Genomic DNA, 22,811 nt, shown 5'->3' with positions numbered 1-22,811 from the left:
CTGGCTCAGCCACCAACCATCTGTAACTTAAAGTGACTTCTGTTTCTGTGGCCCAAAGCTCTCTGCTGTTGAGGGGACATTGAATGAAGAGTCTCCTCCCCCCTTTTCAGTTCTTCCATTGTTGCCATTGTCTGCTCACTACCCACAAACCAGAACACGCCTTGTCATTGCCAAGGGAGCTCAGGGGCCCATACAAGCTGTGCTCTTAAATCAAGCTGACAAAGGCAGGATCCCATGATTGCTGTTGTCCACCCCCCCCCCCCAACCCCCCCCCCCCCTCAACAGCTCTATCCCAAGTCAGCTTTATGTTGGGACTAATAAGTGCAAGGTATGTGACAATAGACCTAGTTCCAATCACAGAAGGACTCACAATGCAGTTAGCAAGGCCCAGGCTTGAGGACTCATCACTGACACAGGCCCTTTCCATATTCCTGAGGGCAGCCCAAGGATAAACGCGATCATATGTTATTGCACAATTTGTAGGATTAAACTATTTCTGCATCATTTTTTCTTAAAATGGCTCCCACCTCCAAATCGTTTAAGTTCCAGGCTCCTGAAAATGCGGACCCACTCCTCGTCCCCATATACTTCCAACTTTCCGATTTCACGACTAAGGTGTGTACCAATCTGCAAAGGAAACCTCCTAAAACAGGAACAGGTGACGCATCCCTGCTGGCCTGGTGTGAGGTAAAGGGGAAGAAGACCTACATCTCTGTGTTTGTTTCATCTTGGTCTTTCCTGATGCCAGCCCTCTAATGGGGGGGGGGGGGGGGGGTTGATCTCTGACGCTTATCCCCCTTGCCTGCTCTTTCAAGGCCAGCGACAGTGGACCGGGTTTTACAGACTGGAACACAGGTACTCTTTGCGAGGCTTAGAATTTTAAAGGGCAGCCTTTGTCCTATTTCTTCCCCAGGGGGTCCTTAGAGACTTTATGGTGTAGAATAAGTCACGCCTGAGCGCGGGCTCCGACGTCAGAGGCTGCTTTAACAGAGTGCCAGGTCCGGAATTACATCTCTCAGCCAGGCCAGGGCTCCATTGAACCCGCGCTGCTGACAGCCTGCGTGCGGGCAGGGATGGACTTCTGCTGCTGGGGAGGCCTGGCGCGCGCGGAGGGAGGGGGGGCCGAGGGCTGGGGGAGGAGATCGGAAGGGGAGAGGTAATCCCCGGCGCTTGAGCATCCCCTTTTTAGAAAGACTGAGTCTCTCCCAGGACAGCTGCTGCGGTCACACCACAAACTTAAAAGCCGTCCTCCCGCTCGGAGCGTGCCTTTCCTCGCCACCCTCGCCTCCCCAAGGTCCCAGCTGGTGCCTGGCTCTCGGCCGGTGCGGGCGCGTTGCTCGGGGCCAGCAGCGCCCCCTGCCTCCCGGCCGGTCCTCTGCGGCCGCAGCCTCCGCGCTCCGCCAGGGCCGCCCGCGGCTCCGCGGCTCAGCCAGGGCTGCCGCTCCCAGGCTCCCAGGAGCTCGCGCCGACCCGGGTCGCCGCCTCGCCCGCCCGCAGCCAGCATCCCTTCCCTCTGCCCCTGGGGGGACATCAGCCGAAGAGAGAGGGCGAGCAGCGTTCGCGGCAGGTAAGGCCGGTTTCGGGTCACCTGCTACCCTCCCGGGAGGGCTCGCTAGGGACGGCGGAGTTCAACGGCGGGGGACTTGATTTGGGAGTAGGTGGCCGTGGGTCCGAAGTGAGGATGCGGAGTGGCCAGGAGAGGAGGAACTGTCCCGGGACAGAAAAGGCGCTCGGAGCGGCCAGGGAGCTGGTGCGCGGGGAGCAGACGGAAGGACGGCGAGTCGGTGCACGGTGCTGCGGGCGCCGGGGACAGCGTGGCAGCCGGGCGCGTCCCATCTCCCCGCCGCCGTGGCCGCAGCCTCCGCAGCCGGAGCTTCCATCGGCGGCGGCCAGCACCCAGCACCCAGCCAAGTTGTCCTCTCCAGATGCGCCCAGAAACTTCGTGCCTTCTCCCTGGCTGCCTCCCCCGCCCCGTCCCAGGCCAGCGGCGCGTTGGAACGTGCCCCGGGCTTCCACCGGCTGCAGGTTCTTTCGGAGACGCCTTGGTGGGGACCATCTGGGGAGGACTGGACCGCGGGCATCGGAGCCTCGCTCACTCCTTTCCCCATGGGGCTGGGGGAGCGGAGGGGAGACCCTGGTGATTGTTTTTGTTGTGGTGCTTTTGCGGAGGGATGGCGATGCCTTTTTGCCTGCGAGAGAGTCGCGATGCTCCGCCAGCAGGAAGCCGGCACCCTTCGGGACCCCGCGGGGAAACTGGAGTCAGAGCCCCGCCACAGAGCTGGCTGTCTGGGGAATGGGGTTGCTGCAAACGCACTTCTGCTGGAGTGCGACAGCCCGGGGTAACCCTCGGCTGGGCTCGCTCTTGAAAGGTCCCGAGTTGACTCCGGCTGGGAATGTAACCCAGCGAGTTATCCCCTCTCCTCCGGGTGTTCCTCCCGGCCCGGCCCGGCCCGAGTTGACGCCTTAATGGGCTGCCCTGGCAGCGCTGGGGCCATTTCCAACACTGGCCGGGCCGATTCCCCTTCATTCTTGACTTCTGTTCAACCTCGCGCGCTGAAGGCGCAGCTTGGGTCCCGCGCGCGCGCGCGCGCGCGCGGAGGGGAGCTGATAGGAGGAGACGCCGAGCTCTTGCCGGCAGGCTGGAGTCTAGGGGACCGGACAGGGGCTGCACCCCAACAGCTGAGGTCACTGAGACCCCGAATCCCGTTACAGAGATCGGAGTTGAACGCGTCAACTTTTCACCACTTAGCCCCCTAAATAAAAGCAAGTGTCCCTAGGAGGACTCCTCTTTCTCCAGCGAACCCCTCCCATTTTTCTTAGCTACAAAGTGCTCTTTGCACAAGAAGAGAGCAGGAGTGGAGGGATTGAAAGTATCCAGTTTAGCAGGAAAGGGTTCTCCGGGTGTGTGTGTGTGTGTGTGTGTGTGTGTGTGTGTGTGTGTGTGTGTGTTTGTTTCAGGAGGTATGGGGGAGGCAGAGGAGATGGGACCCTCCTGGGTCGGGTGCTGCTATTGTGTAACCTTGGCAACCGCCAAGACAAGAGCGGTCATAGCCTTCCGGGTTCCGCACGTGGAAAGAAAAATGTGAAGGGTGGGGAAGGGAGAGAGCCACATGTCATCACTCCAGTGATGCCTTGCTCCTCTCGTGGCTCCTAGGCCAGACACCAAGGAGGATGAGTAGGAAGGGCAGGGCTTGGAAGGGAGCAGCCCCAGGAGGGAGTTCCTTTAACTGTGTCCAGCCTTGGAATCCATGAGGCTCATCCCAGCAGCTAAAGCTGGCCAGGGGAGCCATCGCTGACAGACTGCAAAGTGTTGGTCCAGGTCAGGAAGATGAGAAAAGACCTTGGTCCTTGGAAGAGAAAGGCCAGGAAATACCGGAAGGTGATGTGGGAAGAGATAAGAATGGGGTCAAGAGGTAACTGAGAGACAATACAACGGTTCTGATCTGAACTGGCAACATTTCAAATGGAATTTGCCCATTTATGAAATGGAAAATTAGTGGAGAAGCAAAGGGACGTTTATCAAACACATGGCATCCCAGGTGCTTTGTACATTATCACGATTATTATTACTACCAATACTACAGAAAATGTCATTTTTTTAAAGAGAAAAGTAGAGACACAGGGTTAAAAATGGGTAGTGTCCCATTTTGGCTTTTTGAATCTTAAAGAATCACAATTCTCAAAAATGGTGTTGAAGGTTAGGGGACTAGACAAAGCAGTTATTCTCGTTTTAGAAATAAGAATAATGAGATATAAAGGTGTTAATTGATGTGTTCAAATATAAGCTGAGGGGCTGAGCTGAGTCTTGAATTGTTTACCTGGGTGTGGGTCACCTTCAGGCATCTTTCCATAACCCCACTTAAAGGAAGAGCCTTTCTAAGATCAGTTTGCCTCTGCAACTCTGTATTATAATTTATAAGGAAAGAACATTCCAAGTAATGGAATCCATGGTTGAGAATGTGTAGCGGCCACATCAAGTCTATAGGCCGAGAATCATAGGTACATGATATTAATCTTATATAATAAAAGCCTAATATGCAAATTGACCGAAAGGCAGAACAACTGGTTGCTATGACAGGCACTGACCACCAGGGGGCAGACGCTCAATACAGGAGCTGCCCCAGCCTGCAGGCCCCAGGCCAGCCAAGGCAGGTGCCAGCGGGCCCCATCCCTTCCCCATCACCCCGCTGAGGGAGATGACCAGCGGCGGCAGCAGCAGGGGGAGGGGCTGGCAAGCAGGTGGCACCAGGCTGGCCAAGGCGGGTACCAGGGGGGCCAACCCCCCGATCGCCCCGCTGGCCGCCCCACAGATCGGTCCTGATCGCTGGCCAGGACTAGGGACCCTACCCATGCACGAATTTCATGCATCGGGCCACTAGTAATTTACCCAGATCTTATTGTAGCTTATATGAATTATTAGTGGCTTTAATAATGTTAGCAGAGGATAAAATAAAAAAAAAATATATATATATATATATATATATATATATATATATATATATATATATTTTTTTTTTTTTTTTGTCAAATAGTAACCCATGCCCCTGTTGAGAAAATTTCTGAGATTAATGAAGTTTTCCTTAGTCTTCTTCTTGCCTTCATGACCTGAATACCTAAAACCTTGCTTCATATTTCAGCACCACTGGTTCAACTTTGTTAAGAATCTGTTGCCAATTCACTTGGGTGGAGTGATGATTTGACTTCTGTTACCTTCCTGCTGACTTTCTGAGAGAGAGGGAGAGGTTAAGGGAAAATGTCTAGCAATGCAAAATGTTTTGGAATTATCAGAAAACTATAATCCACACAACAGAAACTAAAAGTAAAAGGTAGAGACATAATTATGTGGCTTTTCTTTTGCCTTCTTACAGAATTGCCTTTATAGTTATGTCTTAGTTGATGAGCTTGCGTTATGTTTTTGCATGGGAAAAATGTACAAAGAGAAACTGAAATTTTAATCTATTTATTTTATGTGTGGGTATGGGTGGACGTGGGAATTATTTTTGGTAGCAGGGAAGGTCTAGAATATAAGCAATTACAAAGGCAGAGGAAGTACTTGTAGTGTTTACGATGACAGGCTAACAAGTCAACTACATGTTTAAACTTGAGTCATTGAGCTGAATTATTCTGAATACTAAAAAATATATTGCTTTGGGTTGGAGTTAAATTAAGACAGGGAGTTTCCTGGTGCCTTTTCTTATTCTTCATAAAATATTCTTATTCCATTACATGAACATTTGGTAACTATCAAAAGGTTATCACAGACCTTAAAGCATCTCTGAAGATGGCTCTGGAACTGGCAGGTATTTCTGCAGCCTGGTGTTTGTGTACAAAGTTACTGGGTTGTCACCTACATTTTTACGAAGCGGTTGGAATATCAACCTCGTAGTCGCAAGGGAAAACATTTCGGTTGGTGCCGGTTGAATGGATATTAGTATATCTTCAGATTGCTATAGCCTCATTATTTTGCGGAAAAAATGTGACTGAATTTTACTGTTTTGTGTTGGAATTATAATGTTTTGATGACACATGTTCCTAGGGAAGCGTTCTTGTCAATTAATGATTTATTTCATAAATAAGAGTAACCATAGCTCTATTTTGAAAAACTATTATTCTTAACATAAGTACATGGAGTTATATAGATTACCCAAGTAAAATAGTAAGTATTGCAACACTCAAAAACATATTCCTTGAAAGAGAAAATAAATATCCACATTTGTACAATAAACAGTAATAACAATAATCATAATGACTGATCATGGGCAAAATTTGTTAATCACATTCTTTTTTACTTCATAACCTAGGTTAAAAAATACTACCTTACTCCGGGAAACCTTGTCCCAAATCCCTTTTTATTTTTATATCTTCATTATGCCTGTCAAGCTAATATTCTAATTTTTCAGTCTTTTTCTTTACTCTTATTGCAGTGGTTCTCGACCTTGGCTGCAAATTAGAATCACCTGGGAGTCTTCTTAAAATCCTGATTTCTGGGCCTCATCCTCCGGAAATTCTGTTTCTTTGTTATAGGATGGGGCCACAACATTAGTAACAAAGAAACAGAATTTCCGGAGGATGAAGCCCAGAAATCATGATTTTAAAAAGATTCCCAGGTAATTCTAATGTGCAGCCAAGGTGAGAACCACTGTTTTATTGTTGTTTATGATCCCTCATTAGATCATAAGAACCTTGAAGGAAGGAATTTGTCTTCTCTAACTTTTTATATCTTCAGGTTACTACAGTGCTAAACATATTCTAGATACCCAACACATGTTGACGTTTAATAACATAAGCAATTAATAGGATGAATTTGAATCTATTGCCTATAGAAAATCAGATTAAAGATCTTGGGTGTTATATTTTACTTTCTCTGAGATTTTAGGAAGGATAATTTTCTCTTAGATCTGAGTTTTACCCTTTCACAGAGAAAAGTGGTGTGATGCTGAATATTTTTTATGATGCTATAAAGTGTTATTTTATTTTTAATTGCTTGTATTTTTCAAGTACCTAATTGACAAATGAGAATCTGTATCATCAATGTCCATGTTAATTAACCTTAACTAAATAACACCTACCTAAATAATAATTAGAAGGAAGGGTATAGCTAAAGCAAAATTCTTATAAACTGAAACACACTGATAAGCAATGCAACGCCTTTTAAATTATTTCAAAACTTAAGTAATAATGAGCTATACTTAAATTATTAGACATGTATAAATACAAATTATTAAAAAACTGATAGTTAAGTGCTATAAAAAGCTGGAATATATCATGAAGTATACTGTTCATACTTAGATTTGAAATTATTTTGATGACTTTCAGTCTATCTTCCTCAATATTTGACCCTTTATCTCTATGTTAATAATTAATTATTTCTAAAGTAATGAATCAGGACATCATTAACCAGCTTGCTAATCTTCCACTGGTAAATTTAGACAGTTTGTTCATTCTTTGGCAAAGTTATGTAAACTATAAATATTACCCTTCCATATAAATGTATAAAATAAACTGAGAATTAAGTGACCAAAGTTCATAGAATAGTCTGTGTCTTTCTGAATCTGAATCTATCATCCCCTTAAAGATGTGGTGTCTTCTGCTTCAGACATTAGGACTTACTTTACATCCCTTGTTTTTTCAAATAAAGCAGTTAACATAACTTCAACATGTTATGTTTTTAAAACTGTTGGTTAATAGTGTGTCCTCTTAGTTTTACTAGCAAATCACAGAAAAGATGGAATATTTGCTATATTTTTCTAATTAAATAGAATTAAGCATCATTAACTGGGACTATTAGTACTGAGAACAAAATCAATCAAATAAGCAAAAGAAGTATAAATTACTGAGCATCTGAAGAGAAATACAGTACTATTGCTTTCTTGGAAAATAAGCAAAATGGTATAGGTATATGAAGATTATTAATCTACCATCAGATAAATGTTCAATTGATTTTTCCTATATTAATTACTTGCTTGACTGGGTCTTCTACTTAGCCAATATCTTACATAGCTTAAACAGCTTTAAGAATTATGCCATATTTATTCCAGAAATGAGCCTGTATGACCCATACCTAATAATAGGTACATTTATTATCACTGCTTAAAAACATTGTCCAGAAAATAAAGTACCCTCCTAATGTGCTTAAATAGGCCAATGGGAGTCTTTTTTTTCACATCTTATATTGAGAGCTGGGCCCATGCCTAATGATGTAATAATTTCAAATTATGTCCAAATAATCTGGTTTTTCTTTGATGAATGTATACACAAGGTGTTAGGCTTTCACTCCCTTTTTGTGTGTGTTTTTAATCTTTATTATAAAGATCAGTCCTTATAGGTGAAATTCAGGCATTCTTGGATGTTGGTATTTGTTGTTGGTGGTGCTTTTAGATAAATATTTTCTCTTCATATCTGAAGTGATTATTCTATGAAAGAAAGAAGTGTTGCCTAAAGTGAAAATGACTACTACTCATATTTGGAGGAACTCTTTCAATTTTCAAATGTAACACTTCATTTCAAAGATAAATATTTGGCATATTCAGAACACTCAATTTACTTATAATATTAAATACAGGGTCAATAGAAGTTCATATTAATGTGATTTTTCTTATTGAAATGGGTGTGTATTTTTTATAGATCTTTTGTTATTATAGTAATGATTTTCATTACAGATATAGTTTATGAACATCATTGAAAAACCAGAAAATGCTGATAAGCATAAAGTATTTATTTTAAAAATGAATTTTATATGTGACACTTTGTGCCTAGATCTTCATTTCTAATACCAAACTAGGGATTCTTGGAGAAATGGCTGACTCTAGGACTGGGGTAGGAACTATGCAAGGTGAGCCTGGGTCATCTTGTAGTGCCAAAAAATGAATGTCCAGAAAACACACATACACACCACCACCGTGACCACCGTGACCACCATCACCACATACACACACTGATAGAGGTATGTGAAAGAGGCATAGGAACCAACTGAAAGAACTTCCTGGCCAAACCCTAATATGCAAATTGTCCCCTCAACCAGGAGTTTGACCAGGGGGTGGGGCTGGCCAGCCAACTGCCCATGGCCCCTCCCTCTGGCCAGCCCCACCCCCAGCTGGCAGCAGGGCTGGCGGCCAGAGGAAGAGAGGTCCCAGCCAGCAGCCAGCAGCTGCCAGGGACCCTACTGGTGCAGAATTTTGTGCACTGGGTCTCTTGTAAAAATAATAGGGGAAACTAGGTAAGGGTTATAGGGGAACTCTCTGTAATATTTTCTCAATGTTTTTATAATTCTAACACTATTCTGAAAAAATAAAGTTTATATTTTAAAAGTGAGATTTCAAAACATTGATTAACCATGGTGAAAAATTTTATAAAAGGTGAATATTTCTCTGGTTAACAAGGTTAATGTCATTCAATTAAATGCTTACTTTATTTCCCTACTTCAAGGTACTAATATTCTGCCATTTTTATACTGTTAATGCAAAATATAATAACCATAAACTCATATTTGTAATTAATTATTCTCATAATTACTTATTTTTCTAAATAAAATGTGTTATATGGCCCTGGCCAGTGTGGCTAAGTTGGTTGAGCATCATCCTGTGCATGAGAAGTCTTTGGTTCAATTCCCAGTGGCGGCACATGCCCTGGTTTGGGGCTGGATCCCTGGTGGGAGTGTGCGGAGGCAGCCGATTGATGTTTCTCTCTCATTGATGTTCTTCTCTCTCTCTCCCTCTCCCTACCTCTCTCACTAAAATCAATAAAAAAAATTTTAAATGTATTTTTTGGATTACTGAAAATTTCCAGATCCCCATTATAGGTTTTTGTGCAAAGAAAGGTATGTATTAGTTGTGTCCTATAAATCAATATTCAATATTAAAAGGGAAGGCAAACTTTTTTTCCTACTTCTTTCTTTGCTATTTTATTGATATTGCCAAGATCTATCATCAGTGCCAGATGTCTTCAGGTATAGATGATGATTATGTTTCCAAAATTCTTGCCAAAATGTCTCCGTGACTCTTTATTCTCATCTTTGAACCTCAAGGAATCTACTATGTTAAGTATGTTAAAGATTATTTCCTATGAAATATTATATGTATAATAAACAAATCATTGTTATGTTGATAATTAAAAGTATACCTATTTGTCCTCTATCTCCTCCAACATTTCTAGAAGGTGAGATTAATGTATGTCCCAGCCAATGTAGGGTGGGCAGGAAATAAGGGCTGCCATTTCCCTTTCTACCTATTATATATATTTTCTCAAAGCTTTCCCTCACTCTCCAAAGACACTTTCTCTGTGTGTATGTACATATGTATATATAAATCCTTCTCTTTCCTGTTTATTCCTTCTCTTTCTATTCCTTCTCTTTCTTGTCTCAAATTGTTGCAACATTGTTTTTAAAAATTTGTGGTTTACTCTCTTTTAGTAAGCTCTTCTTACTATTGGACCAAAAGTCTTGTAATTTTACTGTTTTTATCTAAGCTTTCAAATATGATATCTTACTTTTTGTTATCTCATATTTATAATGTGTACTAATAATAGAGGAATATGCAAATTGTCCCAGACTCCATCACAGTAAAGACCGAACAGCAGGCTGCCTGGTGTGGTGACAAGGCTGGCAGGGGGGTTAGTGAACGGCAGGCTGTGTGGGGCGACTGAACAGCAGGCTGTGCGGGGCGACCAGGCCACGGGAGGGGGGGGGCAGTTGGGGGCAACCAGGTTGGCAGGCAGAGGGGGTTAGGGGTGATCAGGCTGGCAGGGGAGGGGCAGTTAGGGGTGATAAGGCAGGCAGGCAGGTGAGCAATTAGGAGCCAGCGGTTCTGGATTATGAGAAGGATTTCTGACTGCTGGTTTAGGCCCGATCCCCCGGCAGTCAGACATCCCCCCTAGGGGTCCCAGATTGAAGAGGGTGCAGGCTGGGCTGAGGGGGACACCCCCCCTGATAAAATTTCATGCACTGGGCCTCTAGTTATTTAATGATTACCAGATTCTATACTCTACAGTTAACTACAGTATCTGCTGAATTTGTGTTTTACTGTGGCAATTGTTGAGAAATTTAGGCATGCTTTAAAAAAAATGTTGTTTGTTTTGTTTTTAGTTTGTATGAGTCATGGCATAAAACATTTCAAGGACTTGTTCGGGAAAAGTTATGGAACCTGATTCCAGAATGTGTGACTAAAATACTTTTTTTTTTGGTGATATCCCACCGAATTTTCTGAAAAAATGAAAATGTCTGAAAAAGACTCAAATCAACAAGATTAATATGCTCTGGACTCTCACTGGAATCTTAGGTTCAGGGTTTTCTTTTTTTTTACATAAAACAATTTAACAACTTTTTTTTAGTAAAAGAGATTGTGTGCCTACAGCAACTTAACCTAATTAAAAAGAGGAATGAAAAAATAGAATATTCTGACCAAAAACTTTTAAAGTGTATAGTTAGATTTTATAACAAAGATAGGTACCATTTTCACTGTTGCATTTTTTACTTCCTCTTAATAAATTTTTAAGTACCAGTTCTCTTGTTTTATTTCCTATCAATATTTTTTTTAGGTAATTGATTGCTAGTGAAATCATAATTACAACTAGAGGGCTATTTTGAAAAAAATGTCTTTGTTAATGAAAATCATCATCTCAAATCTTACCAATTTTGAGGTTTAACTTCTCACAATAGAGGACAAATTCTTTAAATAGTAGAGCAATTGTATGCTTATGAATTTTATCCTTGATATATCTTCTCATTGAAAATTCACTCTTTTGGCCACATTATCTTCTGTCTTATATTTTCATATAGTAGGCTAGTTAGTGTGTTAAACATTGCTCCTGAGCAGGTTGGTAGAGGTTAAGTAGCCAGACTATTCTGTTTGCAAAGTATTTGCATAATGAAATGATGTCCAATGAGTCATTTGTAATTTTATAATGGGAAGTTCATTCAAGTCAAGATTATCTTATCACCTTTTGAAGTTAAGACTTTTATCACCTGGGAAGCAGCTGTTCAAAAGCATTTCTACTGGATATATAGATGAGAGAATAACATTTCCCTGTTTGGCTTGATTCACGTTTCATAGAGCCATGGGGATTGTTGTCTTAGACTGCACTGTGATGAGGTTTGGCAGAGAATGCTCATTGTTCAGGTTTTAAAAAGGGCAAGTTTTTGGCAGCAATAACTTGCATGGAGAAGGAATGCTATGCTTACACATGTGGGCTCAATAAACCGTTCAGAAAGCTCAGGCTGAGATCCTACGGAAGTCTCCCTCCACCTCCCCTGTCTCTGGATGTGGACTATTTAGAACTCTTCTTTTGTCGTGTCACTATCGCATAGGCCTGTTCATATTCCGGAAATGATACTTTTGATTCATCTTGCAAAAGTTATGAGTGCAGTGAGTAATCATTTCATATCCTGTGAAATGATTTCACTTGAGATTTATTTAAAATAACAATTGCATTCAGATCTGCTTTCTGCTGGTGTTTATCAGTCATGTAGCCATCACCTGCATGACAGCCAATAATCACCCCTTTTATATATTTGTCACTCTTGGTTAGTTCTAATCATCAGAAATAAACATTTAGAGGTTCCCCTTTTTTCCTATACACAGAGTTGAAATGTGTTTTTGTAAGTCTAGTAAATTACTCAAACCCTATCTAATAAAGAGGGAATATGCTAATTGACCCTCACGCCATCGCAAAGATGGAGGCACCCACAGCCAATAAGGAGGGAATATGCTAATTGACTACCCCACCCTCAAAGATGGCAGCACCCACAGCCACAAGATGGTGGCGCCCAGTCTCCTCAGCCCCACTGCACGCCTGCCTACGGAGTCTACCAGTCCCCTCTGCCCCCCAGCTGCCCAGGGCTGCCCGAGGCTCAGGTAACCAGGGCCGGCCGAGGCTTGCTCTGCTGGTAGTGGCAGCAGCAGAGGTGTGATAGGGCATCGCCTTCCCCTGATTGCCGGGTCACCTCCCGCCCCTGAGGGCTCCCGGACTGTGAGAGGGGGCAGGCTGGACTGAGAGACCCCTCCTCCAGTGCATGAATATGTGTGAAATAACCTTTATGAGGAATATATGTGTGAAATAAACTAGGTCTTTTCATGCACTAGACCTCTAGTCAATTATTAAAGGACAAACCAATGTCAACCACATGAGCCAATAATCTCTGTGTTCTTTCCTCCTGGGGCATTGGCTATGTTTCTCCCTTCATTTGGAATAATTTTGTCTTTCATTGCCACCGCCCTTCCTGGCCCCCAAATGATGCCAACTCTGCATGCCAACCTCACACATGTTCACTACATCTTGCTTTGAAAAATGCTTTTCACTCAAAAATTTTATTCACCTGTCCTTAATATCTTTTACAGTCCCTAATAACTGTTATGCTTTTTCTTCTAGCATCACAAGATTTAAGGTTCTGAAAAATAAGGACCAAATGGTTACTTCCACATCTTTCTCCATATTCTTATAGCATATGGCAAAACTCTTATAATAATTAATATGCATTTTCTAGTGTTTTAATTGAAATTAATCCATTTGGAGTCCATTGCCTCTGTTTTTTCCTCTTGTGACTACTTTGGATATGAAATTCATCACAGGTTTATTTCACACATATATTCCTCATCATAAAGGTTATTTCACACATATTTATATTACTCTTGTTTTTTTAAAAAAATATATTTTATTGATTTTTTACAGAGAGGAAGGGAGAGGGATAGAGAGTTAGAAACATCGATGAGAGAGAAACATCGATCAGCTGCCTCCTGCACACCTCCTACTGGGGATGTGCCCGCAACCAAGATACATGCCCTTGACCGGAATCGAACCTGGGACCTTTCAGTCCCCAAGCCGATGCTCTATCCACTGAACTAAACCAGTTAGGGCTCATATTACTCTTGATGCCCGTGTATCTCTAATTCCCTTTTTATCTTTTATTTAATTCAAGAAGTACTTACAGAGTGCTGCCCTGTGCTGGGCCCTCTAAAAGTCTCTGATGAAATACAGATAAAAAACCTGGTTGCTATCCTGAAGTAGACAATTACAAAATAATTCATTATCATCATGGCTCAAGTTAATCTCCTTGTGATATTAAATCTAAACACAAGGTCTTTTTCATAATCTTGGTCTTTTCTCCCTACAGTATTTCCTTTAATTATGTCATCTTCTTTTCAAACTCTGCTGGTATCTATGTAGAGATGATGCCCAGAGTATTATCTCCAACCCCAACTTCTCTCTCAGGTCTTATTTATTTTAGCATACATTACACTGGTGGATTAGACCTTATTGCTGAATACTCTATATCAGTGGTTCCCAATGTGGGGCACACACTCCACAGGGGGGAAATTTGATTTTTAAGGGGGGCAATTCAAGAATGAGTTATTAACAGTGAATTTTTTGCATTTCTTATGGTTCTAGGGGCCTCATATACAGTATATAACAGTATATAAATATATTGTGACATATTTATACATTTCAGTTCTCTATTATGTTTTAAAACTTTATTTGCTATTTTTTCATGTCACTTCATATTATTACTATTTTTTAAAACAATTTCTTCCTCAGTATGTCAGCTGTCCTTTCATTCTTTTTCTTTTTCATGGATGTCATGTTCTCTGGCAGCTTGTTTAGACCAAGTTAATGGCCTTTTAGGCTTCCTCCATGTGGATAGGAGTTCACTTTTTGAATAATTAGAATTATATGGTATGGGGGGGGGCATCAGGATTTTGGAGATGCTTAGATGGGGCATGGCTAAAAATAGGTGGGGAACCACTGCTCTGTATGGAGGTCACTCTGGTAACTGAAAGTCTCAGAGTCTTCATGTGACTTTAAACTGGGGCTTTAAAGTGTGGGAGGGAACATGGTGCAATGCTAACACCATGTGAGCAGACAGACAGCCCAGGTTCAGCTCCTGCCTGTGTCACCTCTTCGCTGTGTGATTCAAGCAAATTACTTGACCTTTCTGCATGTTTCCCATCAGATTACTGGGGATTCATGAAAGTCCTAACCTCACAGGATTATTGTGAGGACTAAGTGGTTAATATAAGAAACTCAAACGCTGTATGGCACGTATGTATGTATCATCTTTTCTTTATCCTCACATAGATTATTCATATTGCACATAGATCAGATTCTCATGCCATCTACGCACTGCTCTACGGCCTTCTGGTTTTTTATATGCTGAGTTCTGTTCACCTCATGCAAAGAACAGTCCTCTGGTGACCTCCCTCAGGTATATTCCTGGAGAAGAGAATGCCATTTTAGAATTGACCATTACCACCTCCTTTTTTTGCACACAAGTGTGCTTAAAGCAGTGGTTCTCAACCTTCTGGCCCTTTAAATACAGTTCCTCATGTTGTGACCCAACCATAAAATTATTTTCGTTGCTACTTCATAACTGTAATGTTGCTACTGTTATGAATCGTAATGTAAATATCTGATATGAAGGATGGTCTTAGGTGACCCCTGTGAAAGGGTTGTTCAACTGCCAAGGGGGTTGCGACCCACAGGTTGATTACCGCTGGCTTAAAGAGACATAATTTGGAGAACACTGCCACGGACCATGATATATAGGGGTATGAGGGAGAATCCAGGTTAAAGGAACCCTTCATTGCTAGTTATCACAGAAGCGCATCTAGTTATGGAGGCTAAATATCAAGTCATACAATTCTTAGGAGCCACATCTAAATGTCCAGCCTCATTTCTTGGCATCCCAACGTTCTTTAGCTATCTACTACTGGATTTGCAACATCGCATGTGTCCTTGCTGAAGTGCCCCAACCCTAAATAAGCAGTACAGATTTGTTCAACAGCCTCCTCCACACACACTTATTTTTCCTTAACCCAATGAATAGATATTTTTTAACCCTTCAACATGGGCCTGCTGTCATTTCGATCCTCTTATCTACAGCCTACTTCCACTGTTTGGACACTATCTTGTCCCTATAACTCTCCTAACCAGGTATTGTTCTTGACAGCTCTCATTTAATGCTCTATTCTTTGGTTTCAGAATACTCTGTTGTAATCCTCTTTACAAGAAAATCTAGAGAAACGAATGACCTAACTCACTGTCCACCACTTGAGGACACAGAAAACGCCCAGTAACATTTTCCTGTAGTACCGTCTCCTCCCCAGGGACTAGACTTTTTCTAGACAATTTACAAGTGCTGACCTTTTCCTATGGGAGCTCTTTAGCTGCTAAGAGAACAAAGATTCCTTACTCCCTAAATTTGGGACTTCAAGGGAACTTGTAGAATCTTTCACTACAAAACGTGTGGAATCAAGTTGGCTAAGGAAGCGAAGCCCTCATCTGTCAAGGGGGACATTTAAGAAGAGCGCAGAGATAAATGGTAACTCCTGCTTCTAGGTGTGAGCTATCTAATATGCAAAGAGCATCTTTGTCCCATGCCACCTCATCTGCCCGGCAGTTCTCTAGACTTTAACTAGCTAATAGAAGCAGCAAGTATGTTAATCAATGATATTTTCCAGAAATTGAACTTAAAGGTCATTTCAGCTTCTGAGCATGTGGAAGTGAAACTGAATAATGTTCTAGTTATTTAATGGGAAAATACTTTCTGAATGCCTTTCTTGGTATTGTTTCAGATTAGTCTATTCCCATAATTGTTACTTTTGCATATGACTATTCATCAATATACCTTGTATTACTCATAATTTGTTATGTATATATCCTAAATTAATTATATACTTTATACTTATTTTATATTAATAACAATTTATAAAACTCTATTTCTATTTCATAGAAGGTGAAATATGTTTAATAAGACCAATAAGGTTTACTTGAAATATTTTCTAAATAATCAAAAAGCCTACTACTCTGCAATGTGCATTCTAGAAATATTAAATATTTTCTTTTGTAAATTTTATTTTATTGCTTAACGTATTACAGATAGTAGACTTTAGCTTATCTTCATTCAAATCAATGTTAAGAACAAAAACATAGATTGTGAAAGTAGCAGACAATCTGTTAGTGTTCAGAAAATAATATTTCTAAAGTTCAATTTTACAGTTTAAATATAGGGTGTCCCAAAAAAATGTATACATACTTTTTTTTTCTGATAGCTCAATTGATGTTTCTTTCTTTTCAGACTTAATCCATTGGAATTAATAATTATTTAAAGTGTATATACATTTTTGGGACATCCTATATATTGAATTTGTGCATTCTCCAATAAAGAATTTTGGAATTTTTTCAACATGGTGTATTTTGTTAAAACTTTAACAGAACTAGTAAGGTTTTTGTTTGTTTGTTTTGTTTTATTCCAGCCTTGGAAATAATCAGGGTGTAAGCCTGATAAACTGTTAGTCTCAGATGTCTATTTGGAAATACTTCTAATTAAGAAATAGTAATTAGTAAAATAATTTTTATCTAGTTTGTCTCATAGACTCAAAATATTTCAGAATTAAAAAACAACAACAACAAAGCACCTGAGAGAATGTCTGGTCCTATTTGTTTTTTTATTTTACAGAGACAATTGTAGATGAAATAATGTGAATTATCTCTCCTCCTCTTTACTTTACTCTGTTCTTCCTTTTTTCCCTATTTCCTTCCTTAAACATGAAAGAACATCTATATTCTAAGATGGGGGCTGACTGTTTGGAGAGGAATGGCCCCGCACTTGAGTAATTCATAAGCCCTGTTTATAAGACACTGCTTGTAGTGTGTGTGGAGGCACACAACTGAATAAACACAAAGCTGAGATTATAATTGAAGTCTCTTTACTCCTGTAAGGACAGACATCCTACTTCTTATTGCTGTAGACCCCAACAAGAAAGATTCATTTGATGGGATCCCGGAGAAAGAATTGATCTGCTGGGATGAACTTGCCATGGTCAACGAAGGGCTCACATTTTATAAATAATAAGAGCCCAGCGGCCATTTCTGATAGGGGCTCCTTATATGTTCTAACAGGAAGGGCCTCAGACTGAACTCTCAGCTTCCTGCACTGTGCCCTATTTGTTTATGCTGCCTGGGTCAAACACTACAGGGAAGTCCTGATTTCTTCTTTCTACCAATGGCCTGAGGTCTCCTCTGTCCAATGAGAATGCACAGTTTGGATACTTTGTTTACGTAAAACTGACCTAATTGATAATCTGGGTGGGAACTTTTGCTATTACAATACAGAGGGCCTCCCCTTTGAGTCCATGGAACACAGTTTAGGTTGCTACCTGAATTTGTGTCTCCCAGGCTGTGGTTCCTTTCTGTTCAAAGATGCTGTTTATTTTTTATTATAGTTGAAAATTAATTTTGGTTTACACTGATGTTGACAGATTATTTAGAAAAAAAATCTGATGGGTCCTACTGGAATTGTTGAGTCAGACCCAGGTAAGGTGACAACTACTAGTGACATAATGATGACTCTTCTGAAAGGACAAATTAACTTTTTTTTTTTTTTAATCAGATAACCAACATGGCTATGGGGTGAGCATGGCAAGTACAAGAAAGCAGGAGTGAATCAAGAGGAACAAAAGAGAGATAATTCCTTTGTCTTTGGGGATTTTATTTATTTATTTCTGAGAGGAAGGGAGAGGGAGAGAGATAGAAACATCAATGATGAGAATCATTGATCGGCTGCCTCCTGCACACCCCACACTGGGGATTGAGCACAACTTGGGCATGTGCCCTGACCAGGAATTGAACCATGACCTCCTGGTTCATAGGTCAATGCTCAACCACTGAGCCATCCCAGCCGGGCTTGGGGATTTTAACTAGGAACATAACCAACTGAGCCTTCAGGATTTTCTGCACTTGCAGTGGCCCTGCCCCGCTAGCAAATTATCTTTGTTTCCAGGTCAGACCGACAGACAAGCACCTCACCTATGTCACCAGGACTTCACTGTGCATGTACCCATCTTCTCTTTTCCCCCAGTGATCTGCAGGGAATGGGCTGGGATTCCCTGTGGGGAGTGTGAAACTGTAGCTTCCTGGTGAGGCTGCCCAGATGGCCATGCTTATAATGTCTGGCTTTCCCTTTGCTTTCTTCCTACTTTAATATTAGCTAGTTAGTTACTATGGCAACATGGGGGCAATGGAGGGAAAACCTACAGTCTTGAGTGAAATAGTTTTTATAATAATAGTAAATGACATGAAAGCACAAAAGGAATCAACTCTCCTTTCCCACTATCCCTTGAAATTGCCTGTTTTCTAGTCTGTGTTCTCTGTTATAATGTAAGCTTTATGAAAACTGGAATATGTCTATCTTGATCACCATGTTATCACCCCTGCACTAATAACTACATGGTAGATGATCAATAATAACTATTAAAGGAATGGGTGATTCTTAAATAAAATGAATGTGTCTGTGAAGAGTCCTTTGTGATACTCTCACTCGTTTAGGACATTAAGGAAGGTTCTTCCAGACAATTTGGCAGCTGTGAAATCTTTGATTTGCTTTCTCTTTCTTATTTGAGTTTATCATCTGACTTAGGTTGTTATCCATTGATTTTAGGATGACTTTATCATTCAAGAATCCTAAGCCAGAGAAAGATTGAAGGCAATTGCCCTCATGCGCATTCTGTAATTCATTTGTAAAGAGAGGCTTTTGGTAGTAACTCAGTTACTCAAAATAAAAACAAAATAATACAACGAGACCATACTTAACCATTGACAAAGTTGTTAAGATATATTTTCTGTTAATCATTCCTGTATCCTTCATTCTGCATAGTTTTTGGAAAGAATGAAGCTCTCTTGGGATTGGCGCACAACTGCACCTCTGCCCCCTCAAAATGCTAAGTAATGGATAAATATATGGGCAGAGATGGGTCCTTTTTCCACATTTTTTAACAACTCTGGTTCAAAACGCTGTCAGGTCATTCAATTATAGTGTGGATTTCCATCCAAAATAAATATTCACATAAAAAATATTCATGTTAACAAGTATACAATGCAGCTTTTGGTTTGTTGTTTATAATTCTTTGTTTATAGAAGGTATAGACTTATCTAAAATGTTGCCACTTTCCACTCATCATCTGGGCATGGACAAAAAGAGATAATAATGTCACTCATGCATTCTTGATGTGATCACTTTTAATAATAGAAACCAAAAGAAACATTTCCCAAAGTATTTATCATAATGCTACCAGGAAGCAGATGTGCACTCTTATTTTTATCTTACTCATGTATTTATTTATTGCATTACATCTTTCAATTGTGGATATTTTCCTGCAGAGGGAAATTCCATCCTTCCTGGAATAATAATTCCCAAAGTTTTATATGTATTTTTTTAAAACTGGTGAGTTGATGTAAAAATACACTCTCCCTTCTTATGTGTATTGGCCTTTTGATTGTATCTCTATATAGGTAGAACTTGGGTGCTTATAACTCTTACTGAGGTTATTTCTGGGGTATCATAAAAATATCTAGTGAATTTCAGGGGAGGGGAAAGAATCATATTCCTATTGAATTGTAAACAAATGGATCTCCAACAAGAGTATCAGATTCATAGAAAATTATATCATGTAAATGTGAATATTTGTAATAACTCAACCTCCTGTCATTCTAGCGTTTTCATTATTTTTTTTCATGCTTGCTGAAATGATTTATGTCTACATCAGAGCATCTCCACCCTTGACTTCCCTCCATACTTCCAGAAACTCTTGGCTTCACGTCTCCATGTATCCAGCCTAATAAAAATTTTTAGCCTATTATAACATTTCATATGCTGATGCTTTGATACAGTTGATATAGTTTCTTACACAATGATGCCTAATCTGATTTGAGATCTATTGTCTCCTTGTGGATTTCTATTCACCTTTGTCTAATGAAATACCTGCTGGTTCACTAGCCACACTTGCTGGTGGACATTTCTTGTTTTAAATTTTTTTTTATTGTTTTATTGCTTAAAGTATTACAAAGGGTATTACATATATGTCCTTCCCCCCCACCCCTTTGACAATCCCCTGGCCTCCTCTACCCCCCAGTGTCTTATGTCCATTGGTTATGCTTATATGCATGCATACAAGTCCTTCGGTTGATCTCTTACCCCCCTCCCTCCTGTCCCCCAACCCTCCCAGGCCTTCCTGCTGCAGTTTGACAATCAGTTTGAGGCAGCTCTGACTCTGTATCTATTATTGTTCATAAGTTTATAATGGTCATTATTATCCCCGAATGAGTGAGATCATATGGTATTTTTCCTTCATTGACTGGCTTATTTCACTTAGCATAATGCTCTCCAGTTCACCCCATTGATCGCCACGGTTGATTTGGCTGATCTGGCTGGCTAGGCGGGTGTCCCCCTCCTCCCTCACTGATTCATGTGCGTCCCTCCTGAAGCTGCACGCTAGGTCAAAGAGGACGACCTTCCCACCGGAGGAGAGGACCGGTCTTTGGTCAAGGGTATGTAGCTGCGCTCCCCTACTAAAACCTCCAAACAAGCTCTCAAGGTCTTTGGATATTTCTTTAGGGCCAATTCATTTCTGATGGTTTCGATACACCATTCAGCCATCTTTTGACAAACTTGATAATTAATACTCATTTGCCACACCTATATGCTGTCATTCAAACAATGGTATGATGCGTTTCTTTGGCCATAGCCTGTTATACTGTCTAGTGCAAAACCTCTAACTCATGTTTTCTTATCTAACTTTATATCTTCCTGGCCTTGAAATACAGAATGTGTAAAGCAAAACAGGGACTTAGAACATTTTATTTTCTTTACTGTACTTCTTAACCTCTTTTCTTTGTTTCTATTACCACTATCCAACTAGTAATCTGAATTTTATACAGTGGTTCTCTCTAATGCAATGTAGACCATGTGTTTTAGGCTTAGTCATTTTGGGTTCCCATTCATTGGCTAGTTAGCTTTGGACATCTTATTATATCACTATATTTTAGTTTCCACATCTGTAAAATGAAGTAATAAGAATATTTAATAGGTTACTGAGGGGATTAAATAAGTCAATATGGGTTCACAACTTAGAACAATGTCTGTACCTTAGTTATCCCTAGATAAATGTCAGCTGCTATTATTATCACTTTCCTGTGCTATTTCCAGTTAGTTCAGCCATTTTTTTTTAAATCCCCTTATTTCCATTCTCACTGCCAGCACCATGATCCAAAACTTCATAATCTTTTGCCTGAATTATTTAATATTCTCCTAACTCATATTCCTTTTCTCATTAAATTATAAGCCCTAACCAATTTGGGATATTGCATTATACAACCTTTATCTTAATCATGAACACTGTATTTGGTTAAGATCAAGGTCTGATAGAAAAATATATAAACAAAACTAAAAATTATATAAGTACTATGTGTGTATGAATATGTATATGTGTGCATGTGGATGAAATAGTAAAAGGGAAAGCAACCGTATTCTAACCAAATTAGATACTTAGGGTTATTAAACCTGCTCATGTTAACCATATTCTTGGCACATTCTTCAGTTCATTAAAAAACTACTGAAGCATGCAATATGCTCAGGTGTATACTCATATGATTTTATATTATGGAGACCATATGTCCTTTGTTTCTTACACCACACAACTTGTTCCTATTTTATATGAGAGGGATCAAAATTGGTTGGTGCTCTTCATTTGTTTAAAGGGGGGACCTGATGTAAACTTAAATGCTGTAATTTTTTTAATATATTTTATTGATTTTTTACAGAGAGGAAGGGAGAGAGATAGAGAGTTAGAAACATCGATGAGAGAGAAACATCAATCAGCTGCCTCCAGCACATCTCCTACTGGGGATGTGCCCGCAACCCAGGTACATGCCCTTGACCGGAATCGAACCTGGGACCCTTCAGTCCGCAGGCTGACGCTCTATCCACTGAGCCAAACCGGCTTTGGCAAATGCTGTAATTTTTAAAAATCAATATGCATCAAGTTGTTGAAAAATCACAAGTAATAAAACCATTGTAGGTAAGACATGATTTTCCCTTGATAATGTGTTCCCCTTATTACCAACTATATTTGGTTGCCACAGTTATTCTCTCTGCCCTAAGTAATGTCAGAATCTCATTTAAATGCCTTACATAGGCATGATTTAGCTGTAATCTAACTTTGCTGCTTAGATCACACTTCTCTTAGGCACATGAAACTATGACATCACCTCTTTCCTCATGCCATACCTATGTGTCTCTTGAAATAATACCTACTTTCTAATTCCATATTAAACAACATCCCTGCTAGGAAATTTTCATTGAGTCCACTTCATTCCCCTTCCATCTCAATCAAGAAGTAATTTTTAAACTGTTGAATTCATATTTTGTATCTCCTTTGGATCACATTCTGCCTAAATGATAGCTATTTGTATACACATTTTTTAAAGTATATTGGTATCTCCATTAGTAAAGGAGCACATCTTATGGACCAGCTACAAACAAAATACAG

General features: G+C 40.5%; 1 protein-coding gene across 1 annotated transcript in view; it reads left to right on the top strand.

Annotated features, from left to right (window-relative positions):
- Positions 1-1,186: 1,186 nt before the first annotated feature.
- The window catches only part of SEMA3D (semaphorin 3D), a 200,917-nt gene continuing 179,292 nt past the window's right edge, over positions 1,187-22,811 (top strand). Inside the window, exon 1 of the mRNA XM_059712177.1 lies at positions 1,187-1,567. The gene's annotated coding sequence lies outside the window, so the exon portion shown is untranslated. The remainder of the gene's footprint in view (positions 1,568-22,811) is intronic.

The sequence above is a fragment of the Myotis daubentonii genome, chromosome 10 (assembly GCF_963259705.1).
Source record: "Myotis daubentonii chromosome 10, mMyoDau2.1, whole genome shotgun sequence".
Lineage (NCBI taxonomy): Eukaryota > Metazoa > Chordata > Mammalia > Chiroptera > Vespertilionidae > Myotis > Myotis daubentonii.
Note: the sequence above shows the minus strand (reverse complement) of the source record. Positions and strands in the feature narration are given on the sequence as shown.